Below are 11652 nucleotides of genomic sequence, written 5' to 3'. Positions count from 1 at the left end.
ACTTCTAGAACAGTGAAACTTACAGGAGTCAGTTCTTACATGAGTCAGTTCATACATGAGTCAATTCTTACATACTATAACTAGAACAAAAAGGAACATACATACTATAACTAGAACAGGAAGGAACATATATACTATAACAAGAACAAGATAACAATAATGTGAGCCACTACTTCATGGCATAACCATATACTTGTTGTGTCACGTTTTGTAACCAGAGTCTCCTGGAGGGAGAGCGTGAGTTTATGTATAGATCTATACGGGATTGACCATCCTACACCTTGTTGCTAGCTTCAGTGGGACCTGCAGGTCTACGGGTGACAAATGTCATACCATTTCGACGTCTTTTGATCGTCGTGTTTATAGTAGTCAATCAAGCATGGTTATACCCTCATCACATTTTACCTTAATTTAGCTAATTGGTTTTAAGGTAGTTAGTACTTCAGTAGTTATTTTATACAATACTACTGTACATCTTCATTTTCCCATTACATTCATATAGTGATATTCTCACATCGAGTAACGCAAACTATTTTCTAGTAAAGATAGTCATAAACTTGGGAATACATACATTTTTACGAGAGAACAAACTTACAAAACAGTTGGGTCTTGGTAGAAGACTACTTTCCATTTTTAGTAAAAAATATAGGATTTTCTAGGAGGTATACAAACATTTACATCAAAACACTTACAAACATTTTCATCAAACTAATGCAAACATTTGACACAAAAATACTTATGAACTCACCAACTTAAATGCTGATCTACTCTTTCAAAATAACTTGTACTCTCAGGTCATAAGTAGACAGGTACATATGACCAAGTTTTGAGAAGACGGAGCATATTCAAGACTCGTCTTTATTTTGATTATATATTTTTGATGTCTTACACTTTACACAGAACACACTTGTATTAACTATATTATTAATGCAATGGATGATGTTGTTGCTTGTTTTACTATTGTGCATTGTTATGATACTGAACATGACGTCCTCCGCCCCCGAACGTTTCCGCCGTTCTGGTTTGGGGTGTGACAGAGTCTAACCGTTGTAGTGTGAGACCTTTCATTCGAAGAATTATCTGTTGTCGGTGATATATAATTGTATTCGTGAACTAGTTAGAGGATGTTAGGGGGATTTCCTTCTGTAGATGATGGTGGGAGTAGTGTGGTGGTTGCCCTAGGAAAACCTAGGAAGAGATTTAGTGCTAGGAGTCTTGTCTTGTTGAGGATTGTATGTATGGATAAGGAGTGACTTGGAGGATTCAAAGCGATCATTGAGGAAAGTACGGATAGATGTGGAAGGTAGTATGGGCCCGTACTACTGGAAGCAGAGGATCCGCAATCGAGTCAAGGAAAGTTGCGATGATACCAGGAAGCTTGTAGAGTATGAGACTCCATGATATATATATTTATTGTAACATCCCATTTTCAGGACCAAAATTTTTATTTTTATTAGGGTAAAACTTCCCAATTTATTAATCCATTAATTAATTTAAATCGTTATTCCGAATTTCATTTATTAAAAATCAGAGCATTGTAGAAACGCGGAATCTTCAATGTTGCTGATGAGTGTGTACAGTCTCGCCTTCGCCATCCAACAATAACCGATGATACCTGAAACCATAAACAACTGGGAAAGCATAAAGCTTAGTGAGTTTCCCCCAAAATACCACCATATAAACAAATCACATATACAATCAAACATGTCGGGCCCAGTCAACCTCTGAGTCCAGTCATCCTCGGGATGGAATACCCCAGGTTGGAATGCCAATATACAACAGGTCTAATAAGCCATCGGGCTGGAATACCCAAGATTTGTTGTTCTACCGCCTCAACTCTACCACTCTTCCCGAGCCTCCGTGCCTACGGCTTACAGCCGGCCCGCACCGGGTGTCTTGGCCTACCGCACAAAGCAGGACCGCCTCAACCCAAACCAAACACAATATGTTGACATATAAACAATCAAGATCAAGTTGGCACATAATACATGTAAACAGCAATCATACAGCTCAATACTGCCTACTAATCCTCTCACAACATAGAATCCCGCTACCGGCTAACCCCTATAGAATGCCTAACCATAAGTAACCAGAGGTGAGATAGCCACCCGAACAGATGATCCTACTCTCAAGCCAAATCCAAACAAGGAAAAGGCAAGAAAGCCTAGTGTTGGATTAATGTCTAAGTCCATAACTATATTTGGTATGTACTTGACCCGACCCGGCATGGTCCATTTGGGTTGCACTTCACCGGCACAATTTATATGGATAGTCTTTTGAGAATAGTATATTTATGATTTATATTAATATATTATAAGTTCTAATATATTAATATGGAATCATATTATCTAATTAGTATTGATCAAGAATTAATTTAGAATTAATTAAGTGATCAAAAAGAACTAATTAAATATGGACTCTTATATATATGGAATGGGCCAAGTTCATTTAGGTTGGGCTAAGCTTTCATGGATGGTCCATGGAGCTTTTAACCCATGGATCCTATGTAAATGAAAGGTCATGGGTATTAGGGTTTACATGGATGTAACCCTAATCCTCCATAATATATAAAGGGGTCCTTGGCTCACAAAATTGGCACAAGTGTGTGAAAATAAGAGTGGGCCGATTTTAGTGTGCATACATATTCTCTCAAGTTCTTCCAAGGTGTTTTGGTGATTTGTGATTCCATTTGAGGCTTCCACACTATTGGGGCTAAGCTCTTAAAGCTTGAAGACATCAAGCTACATCAAAAGGTATGTCATCTAACTAGAACTTTGTAGTATAGGTGCTTCATAATATGCTAGTTAGGATGAAACCTTGGAATAGTTAATATTTGCATGTATAATAGAGAAAACATAGATCCAAAAACTTTATGGACAGTGACAATGGTGACACTGGAAATCCAGAAAAAACATTCTCTTCCCAATGGAAAGGGATTGGCCATAGTCAACCCGGTTGACCAAATGGTAAAGAGAAAGGCTAAGTCTGAGATAGTCCCATTACCAAAGGGTCCATATGTTTATTTTGCCAAAGGAAGGGGCGTTGATTGCAAAGCTGCCAAATTTACCTAAGGATGTTAAAGTCAATAAGTTTGACTCTACATCAGGTAGAGCCCATTATCTAACTCTGTTAAGTTCTATTCTGAGATCCTCATTACATGATGTGACTGGGTCACATGTTGATGTTTTAAGAATCAAAGAATAGAGAGAAATCTTAAAGGAAGTATATGTTGATTCTGATTGCGAAGGTGGATTTCGATCGCATCAGAATTTTGAGCAGTTGCTTAAGAAGTTATGATATATTGCTAAGGAATAGATAACAACAATTTTCCATGTGGATTGTAAGGATAAGTTTTTCCGCAAAGTTTTAAAATAAAAGGAAATTGTTTAATTTTGTTTATTTGAAGTATCCTTACAATGACATTTGTGGAAAATTGTTGCTTATATGATTCCACTGACAGCAATATTGGAAAATGGATTTGATTCTTTCATTTGTGGTAGTGTCTAAATTTACCAAATCAGGAAAGTTCCTCATCACCCAAGTTTCAATTGGACCGAAACTTGGAATCATGCAAGTTGAATAGTATGATGAATGAGAACTTTCAAGCATTGGAAAATCAAGATTAATTACTTGTTCACATGGATGTGTGAGTCAAGTGAAGGACTAAAGGGATCGAGTACACATTCTTGTGCACTGGTCATGTCCACCACAAAGCTCGTTAAGACTATTTGATTTACTAAAGTTTAGTAAATATGGTTATACTTACAAGTTTAAGTATAATTCTGAAACATTGGAAAAGTCTCAATGTATGGAAGAACGAATGGGAAGAATCAAATTAGGCAGAAAGATAAAAGTTTCTCAAATCTGAAAAGATGAGAGAGTACTTTAGTATCATGTTTGTGATCATCTTAATGATTTAGAAATCATATCATAATTAGTCCTCTAAAGGTCATCTTAGTGCATTCTTATGACTAAGAAGAGGAGTCATGAATTGCTGAAATGGTTAGATCAGGAAGATGAGTCATACTTCGTTCCAAAACAATTCTTAGAGTCATACTCCAAGATTGTAACTTGAGTGACATATCTTAAAGAAAGGTTTAAAACACTTGTCAAATGTAAGAGTAAAAGTGTCCTACCCTTGTACATTTGAAATTGGTAAGTTGTGATGTTTTGGATAAAACAAAGACCAACTAAGGCCAATTGTGTGAAGTGTTTGTCTTGATAAAGAATCCGCACTATCTCTTGAATATTTGGCAAGATAGTCTTATATGTCAAGAGGATAGTGGGAGTCTTAAATATCCTAAAAAGAATTTCAAGAACTAATCAAGAATAAAACCTGAGGTTCTTCACTAGCACACGACTTGAGGTTTATAACCTATCGTGTTGACATATTCTGTGCCCATTCCAGTTAAAGTTGGCTTTGCATAGGAGTTCTGAAAGTTCTCAATTGGTTGCATAACAACTTGGAAGCAATGGCAGGCCCTGTACTGCCAGGTGGCAAGAAGTTAAGATTGCATAAGTTCAGTCCATATGAGTTTGGATTTGTCATTATCCTTGTCTTGTGACTATGGTTTTGACGATTCACATTGATAAGAACACATACACCATAAAATCTAAGGGTCATAAGGTTTCTCTCTGATTCATGAAAATGATGGTGAGGAAACACTTCCACCAAGTAGATTTGAAGCAGATGGCAAAAGGTCTAAACAATTGAGACTATGATTACGGCATCCCTTTTCATAGTTTTGAAATTGTTTAGACACACATGCATGCTATCTAAGGAAAGGTGTATGATTTTGATAAAGTTTTATCAAAGCATCTCATATCAGAAATCTGAACTTTGGTAAGAAAGTCAATAAAGTATTGATTTCTAGAAGTCCAGCTGATTTCTGAGTACATGTCAAAGCTAGTGGGAGCATAAGTGTTATGCTAATAATCATCATGTTAGTGGGAGCATGATAATTATTGTTAGTGTTGCAAGTTAGCAATGTTAATTATAGAAAACAAAAGTTTCAATTCGTGAGGCTGCAGGGATTGAAAAAGTTGTTTTGCTATAATTAAGGGAGAGGATATACTTCATTTCAGTTCTAAAGGCTTAGATTGAGACCTTAATCATCTTTAGTCAAGAATATATATATGAATTTCATGTTGGATTGGTTCAACTTAAGGAAATTCTATATATTGCGTTCTCAAAATTCGATTATGATTACGGCATCCCTCTTCATAGTCAAATTTTGAAAACATGGCAAATAAAAATATTGTAGCAAAAGACTGGTCTAGAATCATGTCTTTATGTGAGACATCATGAATCGTGTACCATTTGCTTTGGGTACAGGATCGATTGCATGTGCTATAATATTTGTCATTTCTAAATTTTTCCAAATGCCCAGAGGCATTAAGAAGGGAAAAGGTCTAGAATTGGATATGACTAAAATGATTAAGCAATTGTCGAGGACAATCTGAGGTTTACCAAAGATTGGTTGCTCAGGGACAGTTGGAAGTATAGTGCTAATTTTGGAAGGACCGTATTGACATATTTTGAAAAGAGGCATCTCTTATTCAGAAGTGATAGTCAAAATGAGAATATGGAGTTGTCTCCATAGGTGGAAGTTATCTGTGTAAGATTAGAAAACTTAATGCAAGAAGCATGTCCAAAGCAATGTACTTTGAATATGAGACTTAGTTTCCATGGAGTTGATCTACATTGGAATACCTTATAATGACTGTTGACAAGTCTTTGTGACTTTGTACATATTCATTACAGGAGGGTCAGTGCATATAAGTTTAAAATCTAAACAGATTTCGATAAATGATAGGAATTTGAAATTCTCACATTTTTCGATAAGGATTTGGGAGTGTGAAATTAGAATCATTGAAATTATGTTCAATTGGTTTATTTCACAAAGTAAGGATCATAGACAAACATAGAGTGCATACTTGGTGTATGGAAAAGCTATTGTTTAAGAAAAACATAGTGTACATGCTTGGAGCATAGGACAACTAGTGTTTTTAATTCAAGTATCAAGTTGATAAAACCGAAACAATGAATAATGAGTAATCAGTATGGTGATAAATAAAAGTGTTTATTTATATTCATAGGGTTTGATACCATATTTGATTCATTTATTCTTGTGTTTCACTTTGCATGTTTTGACTTCCAGAATAACTAAGTCGCTCTTCCTGAATGATTAAGTTATTCAAACCATCCACAGTCGGTCATATGTTGGAAGTAGATATGAATCAAGACTGTCATGGGTTGGTTTGTAGAGGTCCAAGTTGGTGGACAAAGTGGTGCTACAACACTCATGAGTGCTCATAAGTTCTGAGTATTGGATTCAACCCGCGCTCATTTGAATCACTTCATGGATTTTATCACGAGTGATCATGAGACGATAATATCTTATATTCTTCAAACCTAGAGATATGAGTTGTTACTATGAGTTGGTTATACATTGATTGCACGAAAACGCATTTGGTAACTCGATGTTATAAAACGTGCCTTTGTGTATGATTCAACAAGTAGTAGAACAAGTCATATGAGTCGAAGTTTATCCATTCCTTTTACCTTCGGGATAAAAATGATATATGTGGGCCCCTCGATGATTTAGCGATGACACATGTGAGTGCTTGGCCAAGCCAGGATTGATTTGATTTGTTCAATCAGTCAGTCATCATAAATCAAAAATCAGGAAACAACAAATGGACAGAGAGAATGATTATAATCCATGTCTCAGTCCATATGATATCTAGAATGGAGGAATATATGATCCCTTATCTAATGGACAAGTCATTGACAAGGTCAGAGTTCGACAGCGGCTTTAAGAGCTACGATTGCCAGTTAGGTTTTGAAGTCATACTCAATAATAGTTTTAGACTTGTCCAAGTGGGAGACTGTTGGATTAATGTCTAAGTCCATAACTATATTTGGTATGTACTTGACCCGACTCGGCATGGTCCATTTGGGTTGCACTTCATCGGCACAATTTATATGGATAGTCTTTTGAGAATAGTATATTTATGATTTATATTAATATATTATAAGTTCTAATATATTAATATGGAATCATATTATTTAATTAGTATTGATCAAGAATTAATTTAGAATTAATTAAGTGATCAAAAAGAACTAATTAAATATGGACTCTTATATATATGGAATGGGCCAAGTTCATTTAGGTTGGGCTAAGCTTTCATGGATGGTCCATGGAGCTTTTAACCCATGGATCCTATGTAAATGAAAGGTCATGGGTATTAGGGTTTACATGAATGTAACCCTAATCCTCCATAATATATAAAGGGGTCCTTGCCTCACAAAATTGGCACAAGTGTGTGAAAATAAGAGTGGGCCGATTTTAGTGTGCATACATATTCTCTCAAGTTCGTTCAAGGTGTTTTGGTGATTTGTGATTCCATTTGAGGCTTCCACACTATTGGGGCTAAGCTCTTAAAGCTTGAAGACATCAAGCTACATCAAAAGGTATGTCATCTAACTAGAACTTTGTAGTATAGGTGCTTCATAATATGCTAGTTAGGATGAAACCTTGGAATAGTTAATATTTGCATGTATAATAGAGAAAACATAGATCCAAGGTTTATAGGGTTGCATGTACACCATAGGAGTGTTAGAATGCTTAAAACCCAACACCTAGATCAAGAGTTCTCAGGCTATCCTACATAACCACAGACAATCCCTAAGGGCACTCCATAGATGATAACCAGCAAGCACATATAACATATAATTCTACAATTCATTAAAACATAGCAACATACGTATTACCAAAACACATATCGAACAGACCACTGCAACATAACAACATATTCAGTGCCAGAATACAGATCTTACAGATCACTACATCATGACAGCATACTAAATATCAACAATCCAAGAAATGCATGGCCGTATATACTCAGAGGTGAGATAGTCACTCGGGCAGGTGATCCTAATCTAGAACCACAACCAAACAAGGAACATGTATGAGAGCTTAGATCAAGAGTCCTCAGTCTATCCTACATTACTATATACAGTCCATAGGGCATCTCTCTGCTAACAGATAACCAAAGCTAGTGGGCCGGCATTGGTGCCTTCGACCCACGGGTATAGTGAGGCAAAACTCACCTCGATGTGCACATAGATAACCACTGTAGCAATGAAGGACTCTACCAGCTTCAACTCACTTCCAATCACCTACAGGAAGATACTTGAGTCAATACCCGATCACAGGTCATAGTCACTTGCAACAGTGACCACCTCACATGAAATGACGATTAGGGTTTCACATAAAATGACGATTAGGGTTAAGTAAGAACATGTTCCCCGATTATAGGGTTTTTCACATAAAATGATAACTAGGGTTAGTGTTCCACACTTAACCCCTTAAGGACTTAATCCATTAAGCCTAATATTGCATTAAGTTAATTGTAGGGGCATTATTAAGATTTATTTAGAATTTAAAACGTGGGTCCCGACCAACTCCAAAAACTAGGGTTTCTTGACATTAGGGTTTTCTAAACCCTAATTAGGGTTTCCAACCCAAATACGCGCCAACTAGGTTCCAGATTAGGCTTTTAGGTTATTTAATGTTTAATAAGCCGGGCACCACCCACTACCACCCCGGGTGGTGGTGGTCAACGGTGGTGGTGGGGGGTTTTCCTTGATTTTTCGGCCAAAGATTGCTCATACAACATCACGTCATAATACACACACATATTTACATCATAAAACACACATACATCCACCTCCCACGGTGGCTGGTGGTGGCAGGAGATGGCAGCAGGAGGCAGCCACCATGGTTGGCGGCCATGGTGGTTTTTTTCGATTATATGGCCAAACAAGACACACACACACACCACTCACGCTAAATACGAACTCAGCAGCCTCCTTCGGGGTGGCAAACGACGACCGGAGTAGCGGACGGGAGGGTCGTACGATCGGCGGCGACGGAGGCTAGCTGTTGCGGGACAGAAAGAAGGCGAGGAGCAGCCGGAGCAGCACCGGCAACTGCCGTGTCGCGGCTGTGGATGGTGATAGAGAAGAAGAAGAAGAAGAAGAAGAAGAAGAAGGTAGAAGAATGGTGGAAGCGGACACACTCACAATCGCCAACCCGTTCTCGCCGGAAGGGAAAGCAGCCGCGACGCTCGGCAGTTCGATGTAGCAAGGAACGGAGGTGACAGCGGCGGTTGTTCACAGCAGTAGGTCGTCGATGGCTGGGGATGGGGGAAAAAGGGGTGGTGGACGAAAATGGTTCTAGGGTTAGGATTTGAGGATGCTTCCTTAAAAATGAAGGAACATGAGAAGGTGACGGGTCTTAACCTGTCTTTGATTCAACTTATGCCAATTTCCCATTTTCAGTCCCTAACTCTCAATTTCTTTTCAAATTAGAATCATAATTTACAAAACAACCCCCATTTTTCATATTTCATTACAATTCAAGTCCTAATATTACAATATAGACCCCAAATTCTGGAATTTATACCATTTAACTCCTTATGGCTAACGTTGATAAATTATTATGGAATTAGGGCTAAAATAAAATAAAATATAAAATACATCTCTGGTTTTAGGGCTTATTATTTATTTATTCACCTATTTTATTTTATTTTATTTATTTTATTTTAAACAAAATGTTACATTTATGCATGTTAAGATGGTTTTAATGGTCTATTTTCAGTTTGGTGACCCTTCGAGGAAGACCGGGTAGTGGTTCTGGTGCTGGTGAGGGTTCAGGTTCGGGTTCTGGAGCCGGATAGTTGGATGATCAAGTGTGAGAGTTCATTTCGTCTGAGATTACCCGTAACATACTCGAGCAGACTCATGTGATCTTTGGTACGATCTAGGAGGGTATCATGGAGGTTTTATAGGAGCGTTTGGGCTCATTCCGTTCTGAGATGGTAGCGATGACGATAGCTCATACTTTGAATTTCCGTGAGTTCCAGGTATGTGGGGCCCCATATTTCTTCCGGAAAAAGGACCCGATCGTGAGCAGACGTTGGTTAGCAGATGTTGCTAATGCATTCCGCACTAGCAGTTATCCCGATGGGGAAAAGGTCAAACTTGCTTCCTGTCTTCTGAAAGACAGAGCTCGAGACTGGTGGGAGGAGGTAGAACATGCCTTGGGAGGCGAGGCGATCGATTCCATGACTTGGGAGGATTTTGTGATGAGATTTCGGGCTGAGTTCGCACCTGTGATTGAGGTCGAGCAGTTGGTGCAAGAGTTTAAGGATCTCCGCTAGACTACTGAGACGGTGGCTGAGATCACCGCTATGTTTTGCGAGAGGGCATTGCTGGTTCCGCAGTATGTAACAGACGAGGAGATGAAGAAGGTGAGATACCATGAGATGTTGAAGAGCGATATCCGACAGTTTGTGAGCCGATCCAGTTATAGGACACTAGATGATATGATAGCGAGGGTCAGGGAGAGAGAGAGAGAGAGAGAGAGAGATTGATTTGGAGATGGAGAGGAAGAGGAAGCTGGATTAGGTTCAGGGTTCAGAGGGTTCGGGCAAGAGGCCTAATGTTTTTGATTCGAGATCGAGAGGTGAGCACGGCCGAAGCCGCTATGGCAAGTGCGGCAAGACGCACGATGGAGCATGCATGTGGTGGTTTTGGCTGCTTCAAGTGCTGTAGGACGGGACATATTAGCAGGGATTGAACTGCTACCACCACCATTACCCAGACATCTGACCTGATTTGCTTCCATTGCAATCAGAGGGGCCATAAGAAGGCCAATTGCCCAAGCTTAGCAGTGGGAGGACTAGTTGCAGCACCCGCTCCAGCGACTCTATGGATTACTGATTGCCGCCAGGGCAAGGCGGATGCACCTGTTGCGAGGAGTAGGGCTTTCCAGCTGACAGCCGATGAGGCTCATGCAACGCCTAATATGGTGACGAGTATGTATCTTCTCCTTATCTCTTTATTTATATTGATTTGTTTTCTTATATTTGTGTGTTTTATTTTAGGATCATTCCTCGTGAACGACATCTTTGCATTGATAGTGTTTGATACGGGGGCTACCCGATCTTTTGTATCACTTGCGCTTAGAAAGAGGTTTGTTGGTGCTCTGGAGGAGCTGGATTTTCCATTAGAGGTTGAGATTGCAGATGACCGATCTTTCCGGGTATCGAGGGTTCATCAGGGTTGTATTCTAGAGATGTTCAGCGAGCAGTATCCGATTGATTTGGTTCTTATTCCGTTGCGAGGGAACAAGGTTATTGTAAGGATGGACTGGTTAAGCCCCAATGAGGCAGTGATTGAATGAGAGCATCAAATGGTACGTATACAAACCCCAATTGGGGGAGAGTTAGTGGTTCAGGGAGAGAGTGCTCAGCGTGGTTCGATTCTATGTTCAGCAGCTAGGGTCAGACGTTATCTTCAGCAGGGTTGTTCCAGATATGTTGCCTATGTTATGGATACCCGAGAGAAGGGTAAGGTGATTGTGGATGATGTGACAACTGTCCAGGAATACCCTGATGTGTTCCCGGAGGACTTTACTGGAGTGCCTCCGGAAAGGTAGGTGGAGTTTAGGATTGTCTTGGTTCCGGGTGCGACTCCATTAGCCAAAGCATCGTATCGGTTAGCTCCTCCAGAGATGCAGGAGTTTTCTACACAGCTGCAGGAGCTGTTAGACAAGGAGTTCATTCGACCGAGCAATTCAC

The sequence above is a fragment of the Lactuca virosa genome, chromosome 4 (assembly GCF_052849685.1).
Source record: "Lactuca virosa cultivar CGN04683 chromosome 4, Lactuca_virosa_CGN04683_v6, whole genome shotgun sequence".
In the NCBI taxonomy this organism is placed as follows: Eukaryota; Viridiplantae; Streptophyta; class Magnoliopsida; order Asterales; family Asteraceae; genus Lactuca; species Lactuca virosa.
Note: the sequence above shows the minus strand (reverse complement) of the source record.